The following is a 22,327-nucleotide window of genomic DNA, read 5'->3' as shown; positions in this document are numbered from 1 at the left end:
CCTATTTATTTTACATTTTACAAGTTTCAAGACTTGGAAAAAAAAGAGGAAATTTCTAAAAAGAAGAAATGTTTTAAAGCAATTTAGACGATGCAGGCAAAAACACTTTATGGTATATAGTTAGTAAGGGATTTTTATTACTTGCCAAGTATTATCATAAAAAACCAACCATGTTTTCATTCACAGGAAAGCAGGAGAGTGATAGAAGAAAGAAGTATTTGCTTTGAGATTAGAAAGTCCAGTGCTTGGGTTCTATATTAGTCAGGATTTGCCAGAGAAACAGAACCAATAAGATGGAAATATCTACATCTATATCTGTATGTATGTCTCTCTCTGTTTATTTATTATAACGAAATGGCTCATATAATCAGGGAGGCTGAGGAGTCCTGAGGGCTATAGTCAGCTAACTGGAAACCCAGAAGAGCCAATGATGTAGTTTAAGTCAGAAGGCAGGAAAGAGCCAAAGCCCCAGTTCAAAGCAGCCAGGCAGAAAGAATTTCTTCTTACTTGCCCAGAAGATCGGCCTTTTTTGTTCTATTCAGGCCCTCCATTGACTGGAAAAGAACCACTCACTTGAAAGAACACAATCTACTTAACTCAGTCAACTCAATGTTACATACATCCAGAAACACCCTCACAGACATACCAAGAATAATGTTTGACCAGTTGGCTGGGCATCCTGGGTCCCAGTCAAGTTGATACATAAAACTAACCATCAGAGCTTCCCATTCTGCCATGTACAAACAGTGACTGGAGAAATCGCTTCAACTACAAAATAGAAATGAGAACATCCTACATAAGGTTGTTTTGAGGATTAATTGTGCGGTTCTACAAATATCTGCTACATGGTTCTCTGCAGAGACAATTTACAATATGGTAGCTTACTTCAACAGCATCAGGAGAGTGAAGAGATTAATGCAGGTCTGCATAAAATATTGAGTCTTTAATGTAGTACTATCATTGAGTAATGCCCCATCACCTTTTCCATATAAGGTAACATAACCAAGGTATTGATATTTCATCACCTTTGCCATATTCTATGGGTCAAGAATGAGTCACACATAGTGCCTGCACTCAAAGGGAAGGGGATATACAAGCCATTCTGGTGTGAATACCAAAAGACAGGCATAACTGGGGGTCATTTTAGAATCTCTCCATGACAGAAATGAAGTAGAAATACGAGCAGCTATTTGAAAATCATGGGATAAATTTTTTTTTTAACTCATCATTTATTGAGAGATAATTTCCTGAAAGTAAGTTAGTAATATGTTCGAGGTACATATTTCTCCATGTTGACAGAAGAGGCTCTATTTTCCATGGTGATATATATATATATATATATATATATATATATATATAATCTTAATTAATGCTTACAAATATGAATATATATGTATATGTGTATATATACACATATACATACACACACATATATATCACAAAATCTGTGAGATATATATCTATCTCACAGATTTTGTGATTCTGTGTACTATATAGAGTCTAACCACTTTTTACTTATGTCAAGGAAAACTCAACTTCCATATAGAAAAAGAAAACATTCATTCTTTCTTTTTTGAAAGAACCTAAGCACTACCTAAAAATTTCACTGTTTTTACATGTAGTTGAAAAATCTCCCATCCTAAAATACTGTTGTTTTGGGTGGATGATGGTCAGCTAGTGATAATAAATAATAACTTAGCTTTGGGGTAGAAGTGCTATGCACATATAAATATTACTTCCTTCTTGTACTTTTCTGGATAGTTTCACTTTCTATGTTTTTTAATTTAAAATTATAAGAAAACAATTTTTAAAAGATTTTATTTATTTATTTGAGAGAGAGAGAGTGCATGAGGTGGGGGAAGAGGCAGAGGAATGGGAGAAGCAGAACTCTGGGGAGTCTACCAGACTCAGCAGGGAGCCCAATGCAGGGCTCCATCCCAGACCCTGGGATCATGACTTGAGCTGAAGGCAGAAGTTTAATTGATGAAGCCACCCAGGGGCCCCAAGAAAGTATTTAAAAAAATGACCAGTACTGCTCATCAGTTTTTCAAGCTGACCCAAAGGAAGGCAATATTTATACAGATTGACAAACATGCTCATTGGCCCAGCACAATATTTGAGGTTCCCTTGTTAGAAGGTCAGTTATGTTCATAGATCACCACCTCTGAGTCATAAACCTTATGTACCATAATATAAATTGAAATAACTGGAAGGCATACTCAAGTACAAATCACAGGAAATATAAATAAAAATAATGAAACAACTGGAAAATATTGGACGCTATTTCTCAATCTCTTTCCCAGAAATTCTGGACCTCCCTGTTCACAGTCTAATATCTGGAACACCTAACCAAGAATGTGATCACATAGTAACAGTCTCTCAGCACTATTTCTAGGACCCTATTTGTATTCTCGTTTCTTAAATTATTTTAAGTTGTTACTATTGTGGGAAATATAAGTGGGACACATTCAGAAATAAACAAGAAACTTTGTATACTGAATATTGTAAACCATCTAGTCACTAATTGGGAAGGATTGTTTAGAGGAAAGCTGAACTGGACAGAGGCTCAAGAAATGTAATCAAAAGCAATCACCAGGTACTAGATGTCACCTCCATATAAATGTGGTAAAATCTCACTTGGAGGATCCAGACATCCTGCATTGATACTGGACCTGGATTATGAATGCCGTAAGGACAAGTGTTTGTGTCCTCAGGGTGCATCTCTGTACCTATAAAGGCTGCATATCACTCACACACATACACACATACCTGCATGTGATCATATACATGCACACATGCAGAATTTGAGGCATCTCCACTGAACACATGCATATTATATAAGGATGACATTCCTATATTCCTATTTGATCCATTTTTTAAAAAAGATTTTATCTATTTATTTGTCAGAGAGAGTGAGCACAGGCAGACAGAGTGGCAGGCAGAGGCAGAGGGAGAAGCAGGCTCCCGGTCGAGCAAAGAGCCCAATGCAAGACTCGATGGGATCATGACCTGAGCCGAAGGCAGCTGCTTAACCACTGAGCCACCCAGGCATTCCTGATCCATTTTTATTACCCATAAAGAGGAATTAACAAAGATATCTTCCTCATTTGGAAAACTGGATAATTATGTGCTAAATATGTGTACAAACATATTTATTATGTAATAACTATGTGTGCTAATGTATTTATTATGTAATAAAAATATGTGCTAATATATTAATATACTAGTACTAATGATATTAATACTAAATCACATTAGTACTAATATATATTATATATTTGTGTGTGTGTGTGTGTGTGTGTGTGTGTGGTGAAACACCCAATTTTAAGATCTAAATTTCTTGGAAATCAATCATTTTAGCTGCAAATTGCTTTGAACTATCTATGTTCTCCATGCCTTAGTATACACATAACTGTAAATGTTAAGATGAAACTACTTTGAATGCTGCAAACTTTTTCAAATATAATTTGCTGTGGACTGGCCAGTTGCTTGGTCTGCAAAGAAATAACCCCTAATTATAGTACTGATTTGCAGAATTTATCTTTTGTTATATGCTGTTAATTGGACAACTTCCTTTTCCTTCTCATTAATGTCATAAGGTCTTTTGTCTAGCTTCTAATTTAATACCTTTAATATTCCTTTGGTAATATTAACTTTGGATATAGAATAAGAGAAAATAAAGTAAAGTAAGGTCTGAAAAGTATATGTAATGTATAAATTTAGTAAACTTTAATCCATCTATGTTTTAGTATTCGTATTAAATATCCAATGGGTTTTTTTTCCCACTTTTATAATTTTCAGACAAGTGAATAGTGATTATAATAAAAGATATATATATCTTTTCAAAGTATATGATCGCTTTTTGAGACATAAAGCACATACTATGCAATTACATTTAAAATGTGTAATCCATTGGATTTTAGTATAATCATGGAATTATGCAATTATCACAATCCATCATCATGATTAATTTTATGACATTTTATCATGCCAAAAAGAAACCTCATCTCCATTACCAGTCATTTCTCATTTACTCACAAGTTCCCAACTCTGGGAAATCACTAATCTACTTTCTATGTCTATATATTTGCCAAATCTAGACATTTGATATGAACGGATTAGTAATATGTTGGGTTTCTTGTGTGCATATGTGTGTGTGTGTGTGTGTGTGTGTGTGTGTGCATGTGTATCTTGTTTCACAGAGCATGTTTCCAAAGTCTGTCCTTGTTGTGGCAAGGATCAGTACTTTATTCATTTTTATTACTGAATACTATTCTATTGTATGATTATACTACATTTTGTTTATTCATTCATTGGTTACAGAGCCCCCTACACCATTTTGCATGACTTATTAGACCAGGAGAGGGACCCTTGTTATGAGTTCCTTCAGAAATAGGGTCTGAGAAATAGTGGATCGCTAGATCCGTTCATAAAATCTGGAGATGGTGACAGTCATGTACTTTTATGTGGACTAGATAAACAGAAAATGTGGTTTTGGTGTGAAAGAAAAAAAATGAAGCAGGTTTTTGGGAGAAGCAGAAAATATACGAGGAAAGACAGTAGCTAGCTGCCCTTCTGGTTTATAATTCCAAAACCTTTGGAATTCCTGAGAAATACATGAATCCTCAGAACAGATTTTTACTTTATTTGGTTAACCAAGTGTGCAAGGCAGCAAAATGACACCCAAAGTTTTCTTATTGCCCCAATCCCTGAAATCAGTAAATACTTTACACTTTACACTGCAAAAGAGATTTGTGTGTATGATTAAGGGTATAGATTTTGGGATTACCCTGGATTGCCTGGGTTGGTCGAATCCAGTTACACAAGTCATTAAAACAAAGAATCTTTTAGAACGTTTAAAGAATATCTGGTTAAAGAGAGCTACAATTATGAATGAAAGAGCAGGGAGATGAAATTTTAAGTTTCCACCTCTTGTTGTACATTTTGGAGATAGAGGAAAGGGGCCATGAGCCAAGAAACGTGGGCAGTCTGTACAATCTGTAAAAAGTAAACAACAGTTTTCCCTAAAGCCTGTGGGAAGAAACACATTCCTGATGACAACTTGATTTTGGCCAGATGAGACCTGTGTTAGATTTCTTATATCCAGAGCTGTAAGATAATAAATGTGAGCTATGTAAACCACTAAGTAAGTGTAAATTGTTAAAACAGCAATAGAAAACTAGTATAGTTGGCTCCTGCAATTTCTAATATGTGAGGAAAAAAAGAGTCAACAGAAAGTTATTTTATTTAGGTTCCAGGAGCCAAAACATCCTTTCTGCAACTTAATTGAAAGATAATCTTCTTGTCTGGGATACAGTTCTTGCAGTAAAGAGAATATGTCCTTTAGAAGGCAATCCAATGGTCAATGTCAATGGTATCACAGGGAAATTTGCTAAAATGGCTCATTGGAGATGTTTTGCTTTAAATCCCAAACTTGGGAATAGGATGAGCTATCACTTCCATGCTTCTGTTATATTATGCAGCACAATGGACTTCCATTAGGGAGAGGATATGTGTGGGCCTGATAATCCTTAAAAGCAGAGTTTTATCTGATGGTAGTAACAGGAGAAACAGGAAGAATTAAAAGTTTGAGATGGACATGCCGCACCATTCTTTATTTGAAGGAAGAAGAAGCCATGTGAAAAGGGATATAGGCAGTCTCTGGTTGTAATGAGAGGCCTGCCTCCAGATTCAGCAGGGAAATGATACATAATTACAACTAACTAGATTCTTTTCTCAAACCTAGGAGCCCAACCTGTAGGACCTCTTGACTTCAGTCTTGTGAGACATTAGAGAGCCCAGCTGCAACCTCTTGGACTTCTTATCTAAGAAATGTGAGATAATAAGATAATAAGAGTTTTTTGTTTTATTTTATGTTTTTTATTTTATTTTATAAATATATATTATATTTTATAAATATATTTATATTTTATTATATATTTTATATTATTTTATAAAATATATTTGATAATAAATGAGATAATAAATAGTAAATTGCTTTAATCCACTAAATTTGTGGTAATATGAGATGTAGCCATAGAAAGTTAATATGGAAAGTATTAGAAAAGGTAATTTAAAAGTTCTTTAAGAGCTCATATCTTACTGTAATGGTGTTGTGTGGTGATAGATTGTTGCTACACTTGTGATTATAGCATAATGTATAGAATTACTATGTTGTGCATCACATAATGTTGTTGAATCACTGTTCATTTGAACCTAATGTAATATTTTTTGTAACAATATGTCAATTAAAAACAAAAACAAAAACAAAAACTAGTATCTACCCAGACTTCCTATTTTTGACTTTATCTCTCCTACTTACTAATTAAAAGTCATTAAGACTGTAAATGTACAATTTCTTCTTCTGAGTACATGGTGTGATGGAATTTCCTTACACACTTGGAAATTCGGTATGATTTCAGGTTTATCTTGGACACTTCAATGTGAGTAGAAGGGATTTGTATCTAGAGTGAATAGTGCTTGATTTGCCATAGCCCCTCCCCCTAATTGCTGTGATCACTGGTGAGATCACGTTGAGATCATGTCTCCCTTATTCTGGGTCCTTGAGTGACTGATAGGTGGATTTTCCCTATATCCCTCTGTTAACTCATAGTTGACAGAGAGCATGAACAAGAAACATATTTTTTGAATATTCTTCTACTGAGATTTTGAGGATCGTGTTGCTCAGCATAAGCTTGTTTTTCCTTGTGAAACACCACATATATGACCTTGAGCTGTCCCTTAATTATTATCGTCTACTCCTTTGCTGTTGCTGCTGCTTCTCCTCCTCCTCTTCTTCTCTTCCTTCTTCTTTTTCTCCCTGTTCTCCCTCCCCCTTCATCTTCACCTCCTCCTCTTCCTCTTCCTCTTCCCCTTTTTCTTCTCCTACTCCTTTCACCCTTATCCTTCCCTTCCTCCTTATCCTCCTCTTCTTCGTCACCACCATCATTAATTTTAAAGAAAAAAATAATAGAACTACCCTTTTTTGAGGAATTAGTATATACTCAGTAAAGGACCCTCAGTAAAATAGGCTGTATCAAGAACAGCAGAAGCATCATGGGTTCTGAAGTCAGTTTGCCTTAGTAAAGAACTTTGATCTCCTGAGAAAAAGCTCTTTTTTCTGTGTCTCAGTTTTCTGTTGGTCAAATGAAGCATCTGCTTTACAGTGTTGTGTGAGGACAATTATAAAGTAACACATGTGAAATGGTTAGAATACTGCCCGACACATAGTAATCCTCTGATAAAATGTTACTATTAATAAGGACTAATACAGTATTCAAAACTGTGTAAGTATTGTAATCTGCATTTTGCAGGCACAAAAAAAAAAGCAGCTCAAAACTTGTAAATTTTGCCCAAAGTTATAATAGTCATTCTATCTGATTTCAAAGTCCACGCTAATAATCATTTTCCCATTGGTTCTACATGACTTTTTGCTCTCAAGAACTAGTCAATTCCTTCATCTTCTAGGCAACCCTCATGCTTCCACTAAGTTGTGTCTTCATGTCAAAATGAAATATCCTAAGTTCCTTCACTAATCTCTTATCAGACATAGTCTCAACACAACTGCCTTCCCAGTCTGTCAACTCTTAAGACAATCTGGGTCCTACACAAGCATAATTATTAAGTTAGCTTATATGGTTCTGGATTATGTGTTTTAATAACATTATAGGGGAGTTTATTACTTTATTATTTTCTTCTCCCGAAATGGGGGAATATATACACGGTCATGTTAGAATAATAAAAAGGTGTGATGAAGATACCAGGAGCTCTGAGTTCCAACCTAAATTCCCGCTCACTGGCTGTATGACCATGGGCAAGCCAATCTACTTCTTTGGGCCTCAGTTTCCTCAATCATCATAAGAGGAGATTCAATTAGTAAAATATGTTTCCAGGCCTCTGAGATGATAAAGAATATGCTCTGTGAAAGCCTCACTTTAGCTTATGTGTGGAGGTGACCCTTGAGAACCTAATTGGGGAAGATGCTCAATTTTTGTGCTGCACTAGAATCAACTGTACCAGAAGGAAGAGGGTATGTAAACAAGGGCCTACTGTGCTTATTTTCCTAACAAAATAACCCAAAGTGTGAGAATTCAAAGACTTGAGCTCTGTGGGCAATCAATAAAACATGAATGCGTCTTTCAGAATGCATTTTCCTCATCCCCTTCAGGTTCCCTGTAATGAGGAGATAATGAGCTATAGACATAGCCAGGGGTGCCTGGGAGCTTCTTCTAACATCCACTGTTAGAAGAACTTTTGCAGCTGAAAGGCAAAACATTTTCAAGGGTTATTCTGCCAACTGTGTCACACCCTGAGCTTAATGTCATGATATTTTCTCAAGAATGTGAGGGTACCTACAGGGATCTCTCTAATGGGCATTATTTGGTTATTGCTGGGGAAAATGTTTTGTTGTTGCCTCATTGATTGTTTATTTATTTATTTTAAAATTGGATCATGAGAAAATATTTACTAGAGAAGCACAGGACTCAACTTTATAAAGTATAGCCCCCTGAGGTCACTATTTTATCTCAGGCATATCGCTAGCATCATTTATTCCTCCTGCCCTTTCCACTGGCTTTTGTGACACTGTCTTACTTCCCTTTTCCCTAGTATTTCCGGCAACCACTGTATCCTGGGCATCTCATACACCCAGACTATAGTTGAGGAACGTCCCCAGCCCCCTGCCTATCCTAAAACAAACCTCTAAGTCTGGGGCGGTCTGAGGGGGTGTGGAGAATAATGATGAGAAGAAACCCCAAACAGCCACATATCCATGAGGGAAATGGGACCATTCTTACTGGGGATGGTTTCTTTTGTTCAGAAGAAAGAGGTATTGTGTTCAATATTTGCTATTGCTGCTATTGAAAGAATTTTCCTGAATATAATAGGGAGAGGAGATCAGTGGCTGGTATAGGATATCAAAATAACATATATAGAGAAGAGAGAAAAGTTGAAGACCTGTTAAGTAATACTGTTGCTATGGTCTCCGGCAGAAGTAGATGGACCCTACACAGAAATTTAGTTTGGAGGTCAAGATTGATGCCAACACAGACACACACACACACATACACACACCCCACACCATACACTCCAGAGGGTCTGAGAAAATTTATGGCTTGCATAATTGACATTCCTGAGGACAATAGGGCAGGATCCTCAAACAAGTCCCAAAGCATCTGAGATAACAAGGAAAGGGGACACTTTTAGTTTTTACTATGTGTAAGGGCTAAGGTTGGAGTAAATGTTTCCCATTTACAGGAGCCTGCATGGTTTGAATTTTGTACCAGAACTGAAAGAGGAAGCACCCAGGCTTTTTTTTTTTTTTTTTTAAATCAGTTTGTCCAGGTCAGAGCATATGGGTGAGAGGGATGGGTGAGTCTAAAAGCTGTCAGCAGTCCAACATTAAAAAAAAAAAAAAAGGAATTAGGCTCCTTATTCTACATTCCTACTTCATGCAATTTTAAATAGAGATAAACAAAAACCAGCTCTCAAAGGTAATTTCGCATGGGTTCAAATCTTAGCTCAACCCCTTTTAAGCTGTGACCTAATTAAAGATGCCTAATTGCTTCAAAGATGATTTTCTTCCTTTGTAAAATGGTGCTATGTTAAGATCCATGCACAAGAAAGCAGATTGTTAGTGGAGATATTGCATACAAGATTTTAGTACTGGAATTTTGTAAGTGCTTAACATCATCATTGCAACACCACTGTACTTTCTACTACTGGTTTGCTACAACCCCCACTCACCACTCCTATTTTTACCTGACTTTCTTTTTCCATACAATAAGTTTCTACCTCTTCTTCTGTTTATTTGTCTTTAAACTTGTAGTAGGGTGGTTCAAATGGTTTTTAAAAAGATTGGGGTCCAATGTTTTGTCCTTAGTGGCTATGCTGACCTCAGTGCTGCTCTCCACTCTGGGGGACCTTGACTTGTTGATGCCCACCTTCTTATGGCCTATTTTCATGGAAAGCAGGGCAGCCTGGTGTACATAGTCCTAAAGGAAATTCCATGGTTTCTCATAGATTTTACTTAGCTTTGAATTTAAAAGACATTCCTTTGTCTTACAAGGCACACAATTCGAATTTCATGATATCTTAGTCTATGGAGGAACTTAGTTTCCAAATTGCAAATCTTAGAAAAAAAATTGCCTGATTATAAATACTTTCTTATCTAAAGTCAATACTCAGATCATGGTTCAGATTTATTTTTAATTCTTTAACCTCACTCATTTTATTGTTTAATCTTAAGTTGTTTTAATTTTAAATATTTAAATTTTTAAATAATTTAAATAATTAAATATTAAAATTCTAAATAATTTTAAATTATTCTATTCCCAAAACATGTTCTCCAAAGTCACAAAATGAGTACTTCATTTAGCAAGCTTCCTCCCACTTTGGACTTCCTAACTCAATTTATTTATATCTCTTTCAAGACAAGAACCCATCCTATCCTATCCTGTATTATATGTTTTTGTCTGCATAGTTGATCACTCAGAACTTTTCAGATGGCTAGAATCATATGGCTATCTGTTAAACAGGTAACTTGTAGCCCTTTCCTTGGAGATTCTGATTCAGTGGATTTTCGACAGGGGCTTGGAAACCAATATTTTAACAAGCATTCAAATACACTCATGAAATGCTGGTATATTCTCCCTGTGGAATTTAAGTTGCATGGGATTTGTTTCCTCATCATTAAGACAGTCCAGGTATTTTGTGCATAGTACAGAATCCAGTATTGAGTTAATGCATTTTTAAGTTCACTGGGATTTTCTTTAGTAAGTAAGTAATAATAATAATAATAGGAACCACAAAAATAGCTATGTTTGTTATATATTTACTATGTGTTGCATTCTTTAGATACATCACTTAATCTTATAATAATACACTAAATCAGAATGTAGACTCTCTGAGTTAGATATACAGAAACTGAGGCTCAAGGCAGCAGTTGTAAATGACTCAGTATGCACAGTTAAAGAGAAACCAAATCCATCTTTATATCCAGGTCTGTCTGACAGCCAAGCCCCTGTGACTTGTGAAGTGGATTGGACGTATTTCTCTAGCCAACGCCGCTTGCCCTAGTTAACATTCTCCTTGAACGACCTACAAGGTCCTTAACTTCTCACTGGCATAAATGTCTCTGATGCTCCCAGTTTAAAAATTGCAATACACACATAAATAATTCAAGCAAACAACTTGATATAGTGAAGTGCATTAGGGCTAAAATAACCCTCCCCTTTTCGACTAGTTTAGAAAACCATCATCATTTTCTAGAAATACTCTCTGGGCTGCATGTGGTGCATGGTACATTGAATCTGTTAGCATTTTGCCAGCTCTGCCATTCAAAAGAAAAAAAAATCACCCTGGAATTGCTGCAAAATCAGCGTAAATGCAGATTTAATTGGCTTTGCCTCACAAATAACCTTCTTCATGCCAGCTTTATTGCAATGGTTGGAGAAGAGCCTATCTTTTTCATCAATATACTGGTTATTTCTGTTAACAACATTCGTAGTCAAAATCTGAGAGGTATTTACTGATAAGCTAAGACCTATGTGGGTTCCTTTAAATGGAATTCTTCATCTTGCCAAAGGTTCATCTCAATAGACAAATAGACGGGTGGGTAGACTGACAGATCAATCTGCTCTGTCTCCAATATCATCTCATAACACTTCCTCCTCTTCCCATGATCATTCCCTTCAGTTACACTAGTCATCTCCAAGGACTTCAAATATCCCAAGGTCTTTCCACCCCTGGACTTTGTTCCCACTGTGGTCCCTTCCAGGATGCCTGCTTCTCCTCGTCTTCACACAGGTGACTTCTTATTTTCATACCTGTGTTAAATGTCACAACAGTGCTTAAAAAGGTTATTCTTAGAATTCCATCTAAAATGGGTTACTATCAATTCTTTTAATTCTCTGTTCTTCATTTGTTTCATGTATAGAAGGAGTTGAAAATTTTCTTCTGTAAAAAGCCAGCTTGTAAATGTTTTAGGGTTTACAGGCCATAGGTCTCTATCACACCTGCTCAAAGCAGCAATAGATATTATATAAACAAAGAGTATGGCTGTGTAACAATATCACTTTATTTACAAAAGTTTCTATTTTTGTGAGTGCTGGCAGGTCTTGGCAGGCAGGTATAGTTTGCTCACCCTCTCCTTCTTATGACTGATCATGGATTATGGTTGAAACATTTATCTTATAGTTGCTGATTCTCAAAATGGCCATTTAAATTAAACCCTCATGAAGACAAGAGTAATACTTTACTTATTCTTCATTGAGTTAACATTAAACATCACAGAAAATTGACAAAAATTTGTTGGAAGAATGGATTAATCATTTCAAGGTTTAGTTTGGTTTACATATTAGCCTTAACTTGCTAATTTTGCTGTATCCTGCAAGATAAATCCTGAATCTTTATGACAGATACTCCTGCGAACTCCTGACCTAATGCCATCTTTAGTTTTACACTCAAATACCACCTTCACTGTTACAGTGCAAGCACTGCTGTTCAGATAATCCATTTATAAAAACTCTCAGATGGTATATCATGTACAATAAATAACAAAGTAGACTCTGTGCTTGGCATCATGCTAATAAAGGCACATAAATTAGACACAGCTGCTCCCTCATGAAGTTTAAAACCTGGTGTTGTCTCAAAGTACATGGACTTTCACTTCTCTGTTTAGCATGATTTTCTTTGCTTGTAGGACCCTGCTATCAGCTTCACTGAGTAATCTCGTGCTGTGTATCTTGATTTAAGTACTCACTCCGATGCACTCCCAGCTCATCCTGTCATTGTCTGTGTCATTCTCCATGGCACTTCTGTTCATATCTTCACCATAGGACGTATCTCACCAGGGCAAAGTTACTTTTCTAAGGGCTTGTCTTCTTCATTTGACAGTGTTTTTTGGGGAGTCAAAGGGGCCAATCTGACATTCTTTTCTGCATTGACAGGGCCAAGTACAATGCCTGGGTTACAGAAAATACTGAATAAATGTTTGATCAATGAGTTGATCAAACTCATTCTTTCTGACATCTTTCCTAGAGACTTGTTTAGCACTCAGTATTTGTAGGCTGAATTCAGAAGAATTTCATTAGGATACCGAAAAATTATAGATTTTGTATTATTATCAAGTATGTTTTTCTAAGAGTCCAATATCTGTGAGTTAAAATCCCAATATGTTCATTAATTTGGGGCATATTGTTATCTTTCAGTTTTACACATCATTAAAATGAAATGGTATTTGAAATACAGTGTTTTGATTGAAGTAAAAAGTGAAGATCTGATCAAGATGGAAAATTTAATAAGGGTAAAATTATATCATGATGCCTTCCAATGGATTGGTGAATTTGACCTGGTGCCTTATTCTCTGATACAAAAATGGGTCATGCTGTTTTTATTTCAAATACATTATATTATAGGACTTTCTCCATAGGATAAAAATTTTTCACTATTCTTTTGATGTAACTGGTTTGAAGATTTAAGTTCTAAACATGCAAAACTGTATAACTTCTACAAGTTAAAATGATCCTTTAGAAAACATAAAGCAATGTTTATATATAATGGCTTCAAAATATTTGTGTTGAAAAGCTGTCACTTCTGTACAAAATAACCCTAGACCCATGTAAATCATCTCAGCTTTAGAATATGAAACACTTTTGCAAAAGAAATGATAGAGCTTCAGAGAAAGCACAGGTTGGTTTTTAAAGTAAGTGATAGAGAGGTTGCAAATACTCAGAGATCCTTCTGAAATGAAATTTTCATGTATACTCACTGAATTTGTAGAAAAGCATTCCAAAAAGACAACAAGTACTTCAAAGCCAAGAGGCAGGTTTGAAATTTTGCTAACTTTCCTTTATCTATTTTCACTTTTCCCAGAACATATGTTTCACAATAGTTTTATTAGCAAGTGGAGAAGACGCCACTGTCCAAAATCTGTGGTGTGATTAGCATTATTGAATGGCAGGTTTTGTGTTACTCATGTTTATTTTATGCCTTCCCAAACCATCTGCTTCCTTGTGGTATGTCTTATTCAGATAATGAGAAACAGTGACAGAAGAGGTGTGTAATAACACTGCAATTCTAATGGTTCTTGACATTTTGGGTTTGGGTTTCTGTTTTTCTGGGTGTCCTAGGCAAAACTGAGTAACAAGGTCACTGCTTAAGGAAAAAAACCTAGAAATAATTCACTCATTCATTTGACTCAAATTTAGTGAGTATTTACTCAGAGCCAGGTACTAAACAATAACCTGTAGTTACTTATACCTACGTATAAGGCACTATTTACATGGATAACAATCTAGTCAGGGAGAGAGGCAGGCAAAGTACAGTGTCATAAGGGCTAAGGTAGAGTTGGATAAACATATGATGGCATTGCAAAGAAAAAGTGAAAGTGTTCATTCCAAGAATGCACTGGAGTCTTAAAGCATTTAATTACGAGTATAAGAAGTAAAAAAGCCGCCAGAGAGTATTTCGGATCAAAGCACCTACATTGACCATGGTATCCATAGAAAGGTGAGAGAGTTTGCTGTTGAGAAATTTTAATTACTTTGGTTTGACTGGAATACTGCTTATCATGGGAAAATAGAAAAGAATGAGACTTTGCAACTTGCTAACAAGTGCTAGTACATACTGAGCCTTCAGTACATGCGGTGTGCTGTGCACTTTCTCTCATTTTAAACCCTCTACCAAATTAGAAGAGTGAAACAATTGTACTATTTTCCTTATTCTACAGATTAGAAAGCTGAGTTTCAGAGAGTTTCAGTGGCATATTGATTTAGGCAATGTCTCCATTAAACACTCCAACTGGGTAATTCTGGAACAATTAATAATGGGGTTATTTATAAAGCAATAGACATGGTTTAAACCAGTGGTTCTCAAAGTGTTGTCCCCAGACCAACATTTACAGCATCACTTGGGAGTTTGCTACAAATGCAAATTCTCAGGGCTAATTCCGGGACTATTAAATCCAAAACTCTGGAGACAGGGCCAGCAATCTCTGCTCTGAGGAGGACCCAGGTAAGTCTGATGCAGTCTATAGTTTGAGAGCCACAAGTCTGGGGAAATGACAGTGGATGGTGAAGTGCTGTGAGGTAGGATACACGGGGAGAGACTATCGCTCTGAGGACTGAAGGAAGAGAAGGCAGTTATTAGAAACGGGTAGTGTTAAATCTTCCTGAAATGGCCTCTTGCTTGAAACTCTTACTGTGGTTTTCATGACATATTTTCTTTTTCTCTTGTTGATTTCGGAAAAGAAATTGCAGGTTTCATGGATTCAGTAAACACAGACCTGGGGTTGGATGCCTATTTGACATGTGACCAGCCATACAATCTTAGAAAACCACCTTATAGTCCCGAAGTTTATATTTGTTTCATTTGTTAAATTAGTTTAATATCAGTGTCCACCTCATAGCATTTTTATAAAATTGAAATGATTTAATATTGAGATAAAATTTAGAATAGGCCATTTAAATATGTGTTTTATGTTACCTGCTACTCATGATATTTTATTACTTCTGTTATCATTATTCTTCCTTCTCTGTTTTTTCCAAGGTTATCCTTCCTTTTCTCACATTTTACTTGAATTTATTTCTCCGTTTTGTTGATTCTTGACTCTTCATTGTACACATATACCCTAGGCTATCTTTAGTATCAATATTATAATAACTCAATTTATATCTTTGGTCCCATTTATCCTTTAATTTCTAAAACGGTATACCAAACAGTCCATTACTAGATAGCTTGTACTGCTCATAATACATGCAGCATCAAAACAAATATAAAATCAAACAAGCAACCAACAACAGATAAATAATAATAACAACAACAACAACAAGAATCACTGTTCATTTATCCTACCACCGGTGGCAGAAATCTGGAAATCTGCTTAGATTCCTTCCTCTGCCTACAAAGACTCACCTATAGATTTCAACAAGTAAATCCTGCCAATTTTCATAAATTATAAACTCTTGGACATCTTCATTCCTGGAGCCTGGATTGCTATCTCAGCTACCTTAGCACAAGAGCTTTGAACACATTTTCTTGAAATGCATCACACATTCTGACCCTTCTCCATCTTTCACCCCACTTAGCAGAGTAATTTTCCTCAAACCGAAACAAAAAGCAAACAATAAACACAAAAACAAGTCAGACCATATGAATTCCCAACCTAAATCTCTTTTAGGACCCATATTACTTATAGGATACACTCACAGCTGCTTAACTTGATGTAAACCATTGTTCCCTGACTCTTACCTACTCTTACATGAGGGTTGCATGGCACAGTGGTTGGGAGTGGGACTCATATAGAGTCATATTGCCTGGGTTTAAAATCTGCCTTCACCTCTTCTTGCCTGTCACCTTGGGCATGCAGGACAGGCACCTTCTGTTTATCCCTCCTTATCTGTACCATTCCCTTTACCTGCTTTGTGCTAAGGAAGGTGGTATGTCTGACCTCATCAGTTAGTTATCCTACCCTCTGATACTACTTTTATTTGGCCACTGAAAGCCATCATCAGGAACTCTGCAGTATAGCAAGAAAGGGTTCCAGTCCTCTTGAGTTGCCAAGGTTTGATAGTGCCTGTCTACTGAGGGTTACATCTGCTATAATAAAGACCTTTCAAGTTTGCTTTTTCTGGGTTTTGATAATTTCCTTGTCTTGTATGATAATGTCTTCCCCTATATGACCAGTCCCTCCTCAGTCTGGGGTCTGGGGGTCTGTTTTTTTCTTGAATTCTGGCTGGTAACTGAGTCTCTGCCTTAGAGCATTGCTTATAATCACTTACCCCAACTGAATGATCCATTTTGTTTTTGCTATGCATTTAAGGCACTACATTCCTTACTCTGAACCCCAGTTCCTTAAAGTTCATCATGTGCCTTGACCTTTCTCACGAGGCTCCCTAACAGTTCAATCCAGCTACTCAATAGCTGTGATACTGACCCCTTGCCTTATTGGTCATACAGTTGACAACCCCTCTGGGATATTAGAGCAATGGTTTGCCCTCAAGTTTCCCACTCTTTTTTTTTTTTTAAATTTTTTAGTAAACATACAATGTATTACTAGCCCCAGGGGTACAGGTCTGTGACTCGCCAGGTTTACACACGTCGCAGCACTCACCATAGCACATACCCTCAAGTTTCCCATTCTTAATTGTCTGAAGTATTCCAATGTCACCCAGTCAAGTTCCTACAATGAGAAATCTTCACCCCTGGATTTTTTTTTTTTTCTATTAATCAGTCATTAGAATTTTTTTTTTTAAATGGTTCTAACTATATATAGGTATCTTCCCCTTGAGCTCTCCTGGAGGAGGCTAGGATTTTTTTGTCAGTGCTTTCTCTTTTATCTGCTTTCCAGTTAATACCTTCATTATCATCCCAAGAGAATTTTGGAATTATGAGACTCACCCCGTTGCACCTTGATCAAAAATCTATTCTATTTTCTGCAGATTTATGTTCAGGCCCTTTTCATATACTTTGTATCATTTAATCTCAAAAAATGCCTGTGAAATTGCTATCACCAGTTTCCCTATTTTTGCAAATAATCAAAGAGACACTCAATTGCTTCTCAGCCTTTTGACTAAGATCAAGTGTAATAAAAGAGACACTCAGAAAACTTAGAATGTTTTTCCATCATTACAGAATAGGCCAATGACAGGGATAGAATTTTAAGTTTTCTCTGTATTCTCTATTAGGGGCAAAATATGTATACATATTTTAATAAAACACCTCTGTTTAAAGTATGATTGTTTAATATGAATGCAGGCTAAAATACTTCAAACTAGTAAGTAGTTTTATATTTCAAAAATAAAATCCAAAATCACCCAGCTCATACAGTAAAGGATGCAACTCCCTTATGTTTAAAATACTGTATTTCCTGTTCATTTATGTTGTTTGGAATTCACAGAGAGGGATTTTTTATAAGGTAGATTTGAATGCCTCACGTTGTATGTTGTCCTAACTCCAATTTCTTCTGGTCAGCTCTCTGCCCTGCACTGGTCTAAGCAGCCATGAGGAAAATGTCTTTGGAACTCTTTCTCCAAGAGTAAATAGCTAAATGATAAATATTTTTAAAGAGTGGAGCTTCATTTCTGGTAGATCTGGCTCATTCTATAAGACTAAGATTGTTTTTAAGTCTCCACACCTAAGGTGCCACTTCTTCTTCTTAAAGTAGAGATCTATCCTGAACCCTCTCTAGCTAATTTTTTGTGGCTCCAAGTATTTTGCCTAACTGTGAAAAAATTTCATTACAGGAAATGGATGCTTCTTGCAATGATTCAGGTCCTGTTCTGAAGAGACTGCTACTTAGGACCATGGGTTTCCACCATGTAACTGCGGATGATTCCGTGGTGGATGATGCAGTAGTCAGGCAAGACCCTGAGGGCTGTCTGAGTCTGGAGTTGGGAAAGAGGGAATCGTTTTCTATCCTCAACAACATTATATCTTTCCCAGAAAAAAACAGAGATAGCCCAGATCCAAAGTAAATCCATCCAACCAAACATTAACTTTCCATGCTCTTTATCATCGTTGCTTCAGTTGTCCTGTTTTTCTGTTATATATATTTATACATATTCTCTTCATTTGTTCTTTCTTGGAACCTATAATTATTTTTTTTCCATTTTAATTATAAAAAGAACAGGTTTTGTTTGTTTGTTTCCCTGAGCCCTGGTAGCTTCTCCCTCTTTCTTTAGCTCTGTTGACTGTCAACTTCTTGACAGCATAGCAGAAAACTTGGTCTTTCTGCTCTGTATAGCTCGTGTCTCTCAACACCTCCCCAGAGTCCCTCTGAATCTATTCTCAGTGCAGACACTCCTCACCTGAAGCTCCTTGAATGTCCAGCCAACCACAGGATCAACCCTGTATGTGAAAAACACACTGCCCTAAGTGGGGCAGTGAGAGTGTCATACTCATCTGGACTGAGTGGGATCCAGAGGGATCTGGACTTTGTGATGACAATAGTTTCAGTCTTCCCTTTTGTGTTGTAATCCATTTCTGACAACAAAAGATCCTGTTGGGAGAACTGCGAAGATGTGAACTCTGAGATCTGAGCTACATGGATTCTGCCATTCTCATTCATTTCCTGTATCTTGTGTTTGTCATATCATGTATTTTTCCTGGAGCACAAAGTATTCTTAACATTAGCTGCAACAGTGTCTTAACTATAATAAAGAGAACCCCAAATAAAACAAAAATAAACTATAATCAACATCAGGATGAAAATACCCAGGAGAAAATAATAGAATCTTCTTCCTTTTTTATAACACAAAATAACATAATTTATTTATCTTTCAAGAAAACGGAGACCAAATAAGAAGTGAGAAAGTGCCCATAATGTAACTCCATATGACCATAACACTTAGTTTCATTTGTTACCAGAATTTTGAATTTCTATTTTCAATATTTTTCTCTAGCCCTATTTTCTTATTCTTGCTTTTTAAAAAATTTTATCATATCCCTTTATGTTGTAGTTCACCTTGAATCTTTGAGGGGGTAAGACAGCATACAAATAAAAGCATAATAAATAAGACACATTGACAGTTGCTTTATCCTCCTAGAAACTAAAGGGATAATAACTTACAAAAGCATCCTCCAGGGTAAGAGGGTGAGGTGGTCATTTGAGAAGTATTTGTATGAGAAAATATCCTGGAGTTGATGTGGTGCTCACATTAAAAGAACACAGAATAAAAATAGTTGTGAGGTTGAGGTATTTGTGGCTATAGTTTTAACACAACAGCTCCAATATTGAAACTAAGCATAATGTGAAAAAAAATCAATGCCTTCTCTTGCAATAATTTGTTTTCATTTATTTTACCTCTAGGCTGCAAGAAGGTGCCTATTTTTAGTTTTTAAAGTGCTGATGAAGGGACCGAATTCCCAAAGGGAGCCAGTATTGTTGAAACACCTTGGCATTGCTCCTCTGCAAACTCCAGTGGTCTATCCTCATGGTAGAAAAACCACCAATTTAATTTTAAAGACCCATGAGAACATAACTTTTACTGGGCTTCCTTGTACTCTCTATCTCATGCTTTTCTTTGAAAAGGCTTGGAGATAGCTGCAAAGGTCCGTATCTAACTGAAATCCTGAGGTAGGATTACATACAGTTGCCTGGCACAGTAACTAATATGAAATCATTACTTATCCTTACCTGATGCCCCAAGTATGCATTCAGTTAGTTCGGAACTAGATGGAGGAGTCCTATTAGCACTGTTAAATATTCCTCACAAATTCCACTGACTGAATCTGAGCATTTCATTTTAATAGGCTAACAGACAACTGGAATGTTTCTACAAGAGACGGTCCCATGGCTTAGATAGTAAGTCTTACAAAAAGTAAAGTAAGTTTGTGGCTTTATTTTATTTTTGTTTTTTAACAGAAAAGAGAAGACTGAAATTCTTACCAACATTGGAAGATCAACGGAGATAGAAGGAAGTTGTATAAGAACTTCCTTCTATCTATGGCCAAGCTAGAGCAAAAAACTATAGAATCATAAAAAGGTAGATTTCAGATCAATGAAAGACAACAAATTCCATGCAGTGTGGTAGGGTGATTGCAAAGTCCTGACCCCTGATGGATACCCCCAATTTGGCAATGCCAGAGAATGACTCCCAAGTCCATACCTTAATCATGGATGTCAGTGAAATTGGACTAGGTCAGCCCTGTCCATGGTGTCTGTAACATTCTCCCTTGATTTTCCTGGAGACTAGATATATTCAATAACACAAAAGATAAAAAAATCACTTCTATCAAAAGCACTTCTTCATTCACTCAGAAATAGAAAGAGGTGAGTCAAAAGAAAATGGTTTTCCTTGTTTGGGCAGTATTCTTTATAGCTGGGTTTCAATTCTCTCCCAATACTATTAGCTGGAACTAACTTACAATATAATTCCAGTTGTTGATATTAGAGAATTCTGAGATACCACAGTTTGACAGAATGAAGTCAATGAAGGAACTGATACAGGATAGAAGGCATGATTTTGGAAAAAGTCACATCTTCTGTGCATTTTGGCCCTGCTAGGAAAAACCTTCACCCATCTTAGAGCTAACTATATTTTTACAGCACATCTTAGACACTGTAATATGCTGGGTAGTATTCTGTGCATTTAAAATGGAGACAATAATGTCCATCGTTTCCTTTAGGGATTTAGTACACCTGAAGGAGGGTTCTATTTGCAAACACAAAATTTCTAAAGAACACTGTAAGTGCTGAAATTATAAGCACAAGTAGGCAGTGCCTCGCCCTCACTGTATCTCCGCTTCCCATCTGTGAACTGAGACCACTGATTCTTTAAAAAGTCTTTCCAGTTCTGAAGTAAGTATGACTAGTACTTAATCATCAGTTACCTGGAGCTACCACCTACCTTCTCACAGAAAGGAGGGCTTTCCAAGACATTCTGAGAATCCCACTAAAGCCTCCAGGCACGTGCTACAACAACGAATCTCTGTGGTGTCATAAACTTTCTGTGTGTTCACAATGGTAAACATCTCACCCTAACAGTTGACTTATGTCTGCTTTTTAAACAATTGCAACAGATGGTTGACACTTGAACAGAATATATAATTAGCTTTGCAATCTAACACTTCATTCTTATTTGTTCTTTCTCAAAGGAGAGAAGCTGTGCCTTATGCCATTGGGTCTAATCTGTTAGTTTAATCAGAAGTCGTGCTATGAAAGTTCTCAGGAGAGATGGGCTGTGGGAGGATTCCTAATCCCAGCCTTTCGGGGACATTAAAAAAAGCCGGGAGGGGGTGGAGAGAGAAATCTCAGTACTTTTTAAAAACTCATGCCTTGTTCTTATTTGTGTTCCAGATGAGGGAAGCTTTTATGTTTTTCCTCATTTCTTCCATTTCACCTCCCTTAGCCTTGATTTCTTCATCTGGGTTAGTAATCCCTAACTCAGAGGCTACTCTGAATAATAAATGGTATAATTCCTGGAAATACCTAGCATAGAGATTGACACGTAGCAGACACTCCACAAATATCCATCTTTGCTATGGAAGAACTTTGGCAAAACTAAAGGGACATACATTCCTACTTGTTTGGACAGTATTCAGGTGGTTTAAGGCATGAACTCGCAACCACTTGCTCAGTCAGTAACCTTTCCTGAACCCATGTTTCAGGGAGAAGCCTTCATCAGTCTTTCTCTCTCTCTCCCTTATGGCACCTCCTCAGCACACTGCTTCTTCACACTCTTTACCAGGGTAGCTCCTATGTTGGCAGAAGTCCCTGGAGGCCCAGAAATCCTTCTTTAACCAACATTCTTATGCCCCATGTGAATCTATTCCAAATTCCACCCCTATCTCTGAGTTAAGAAAGCTTAAATCTAACATGCCATTCCGC

This window comes from Mustela erminea, chromosome 19 (genome assembly GCF_009829155.1).
Source record: "Mustela erminea isolate mMusErm1 chromosome 19, mMusErm1.Pri, whole genome shotgun sequence".
Lineage (NCBI taxonomy): Eukaryota > Metazoa > Chordata > Mammalia > Carnivora > Mustelidae > Mustela > Mustela erminea.
Note: the sequence above shows the minus strand (reverse complement) of the source record.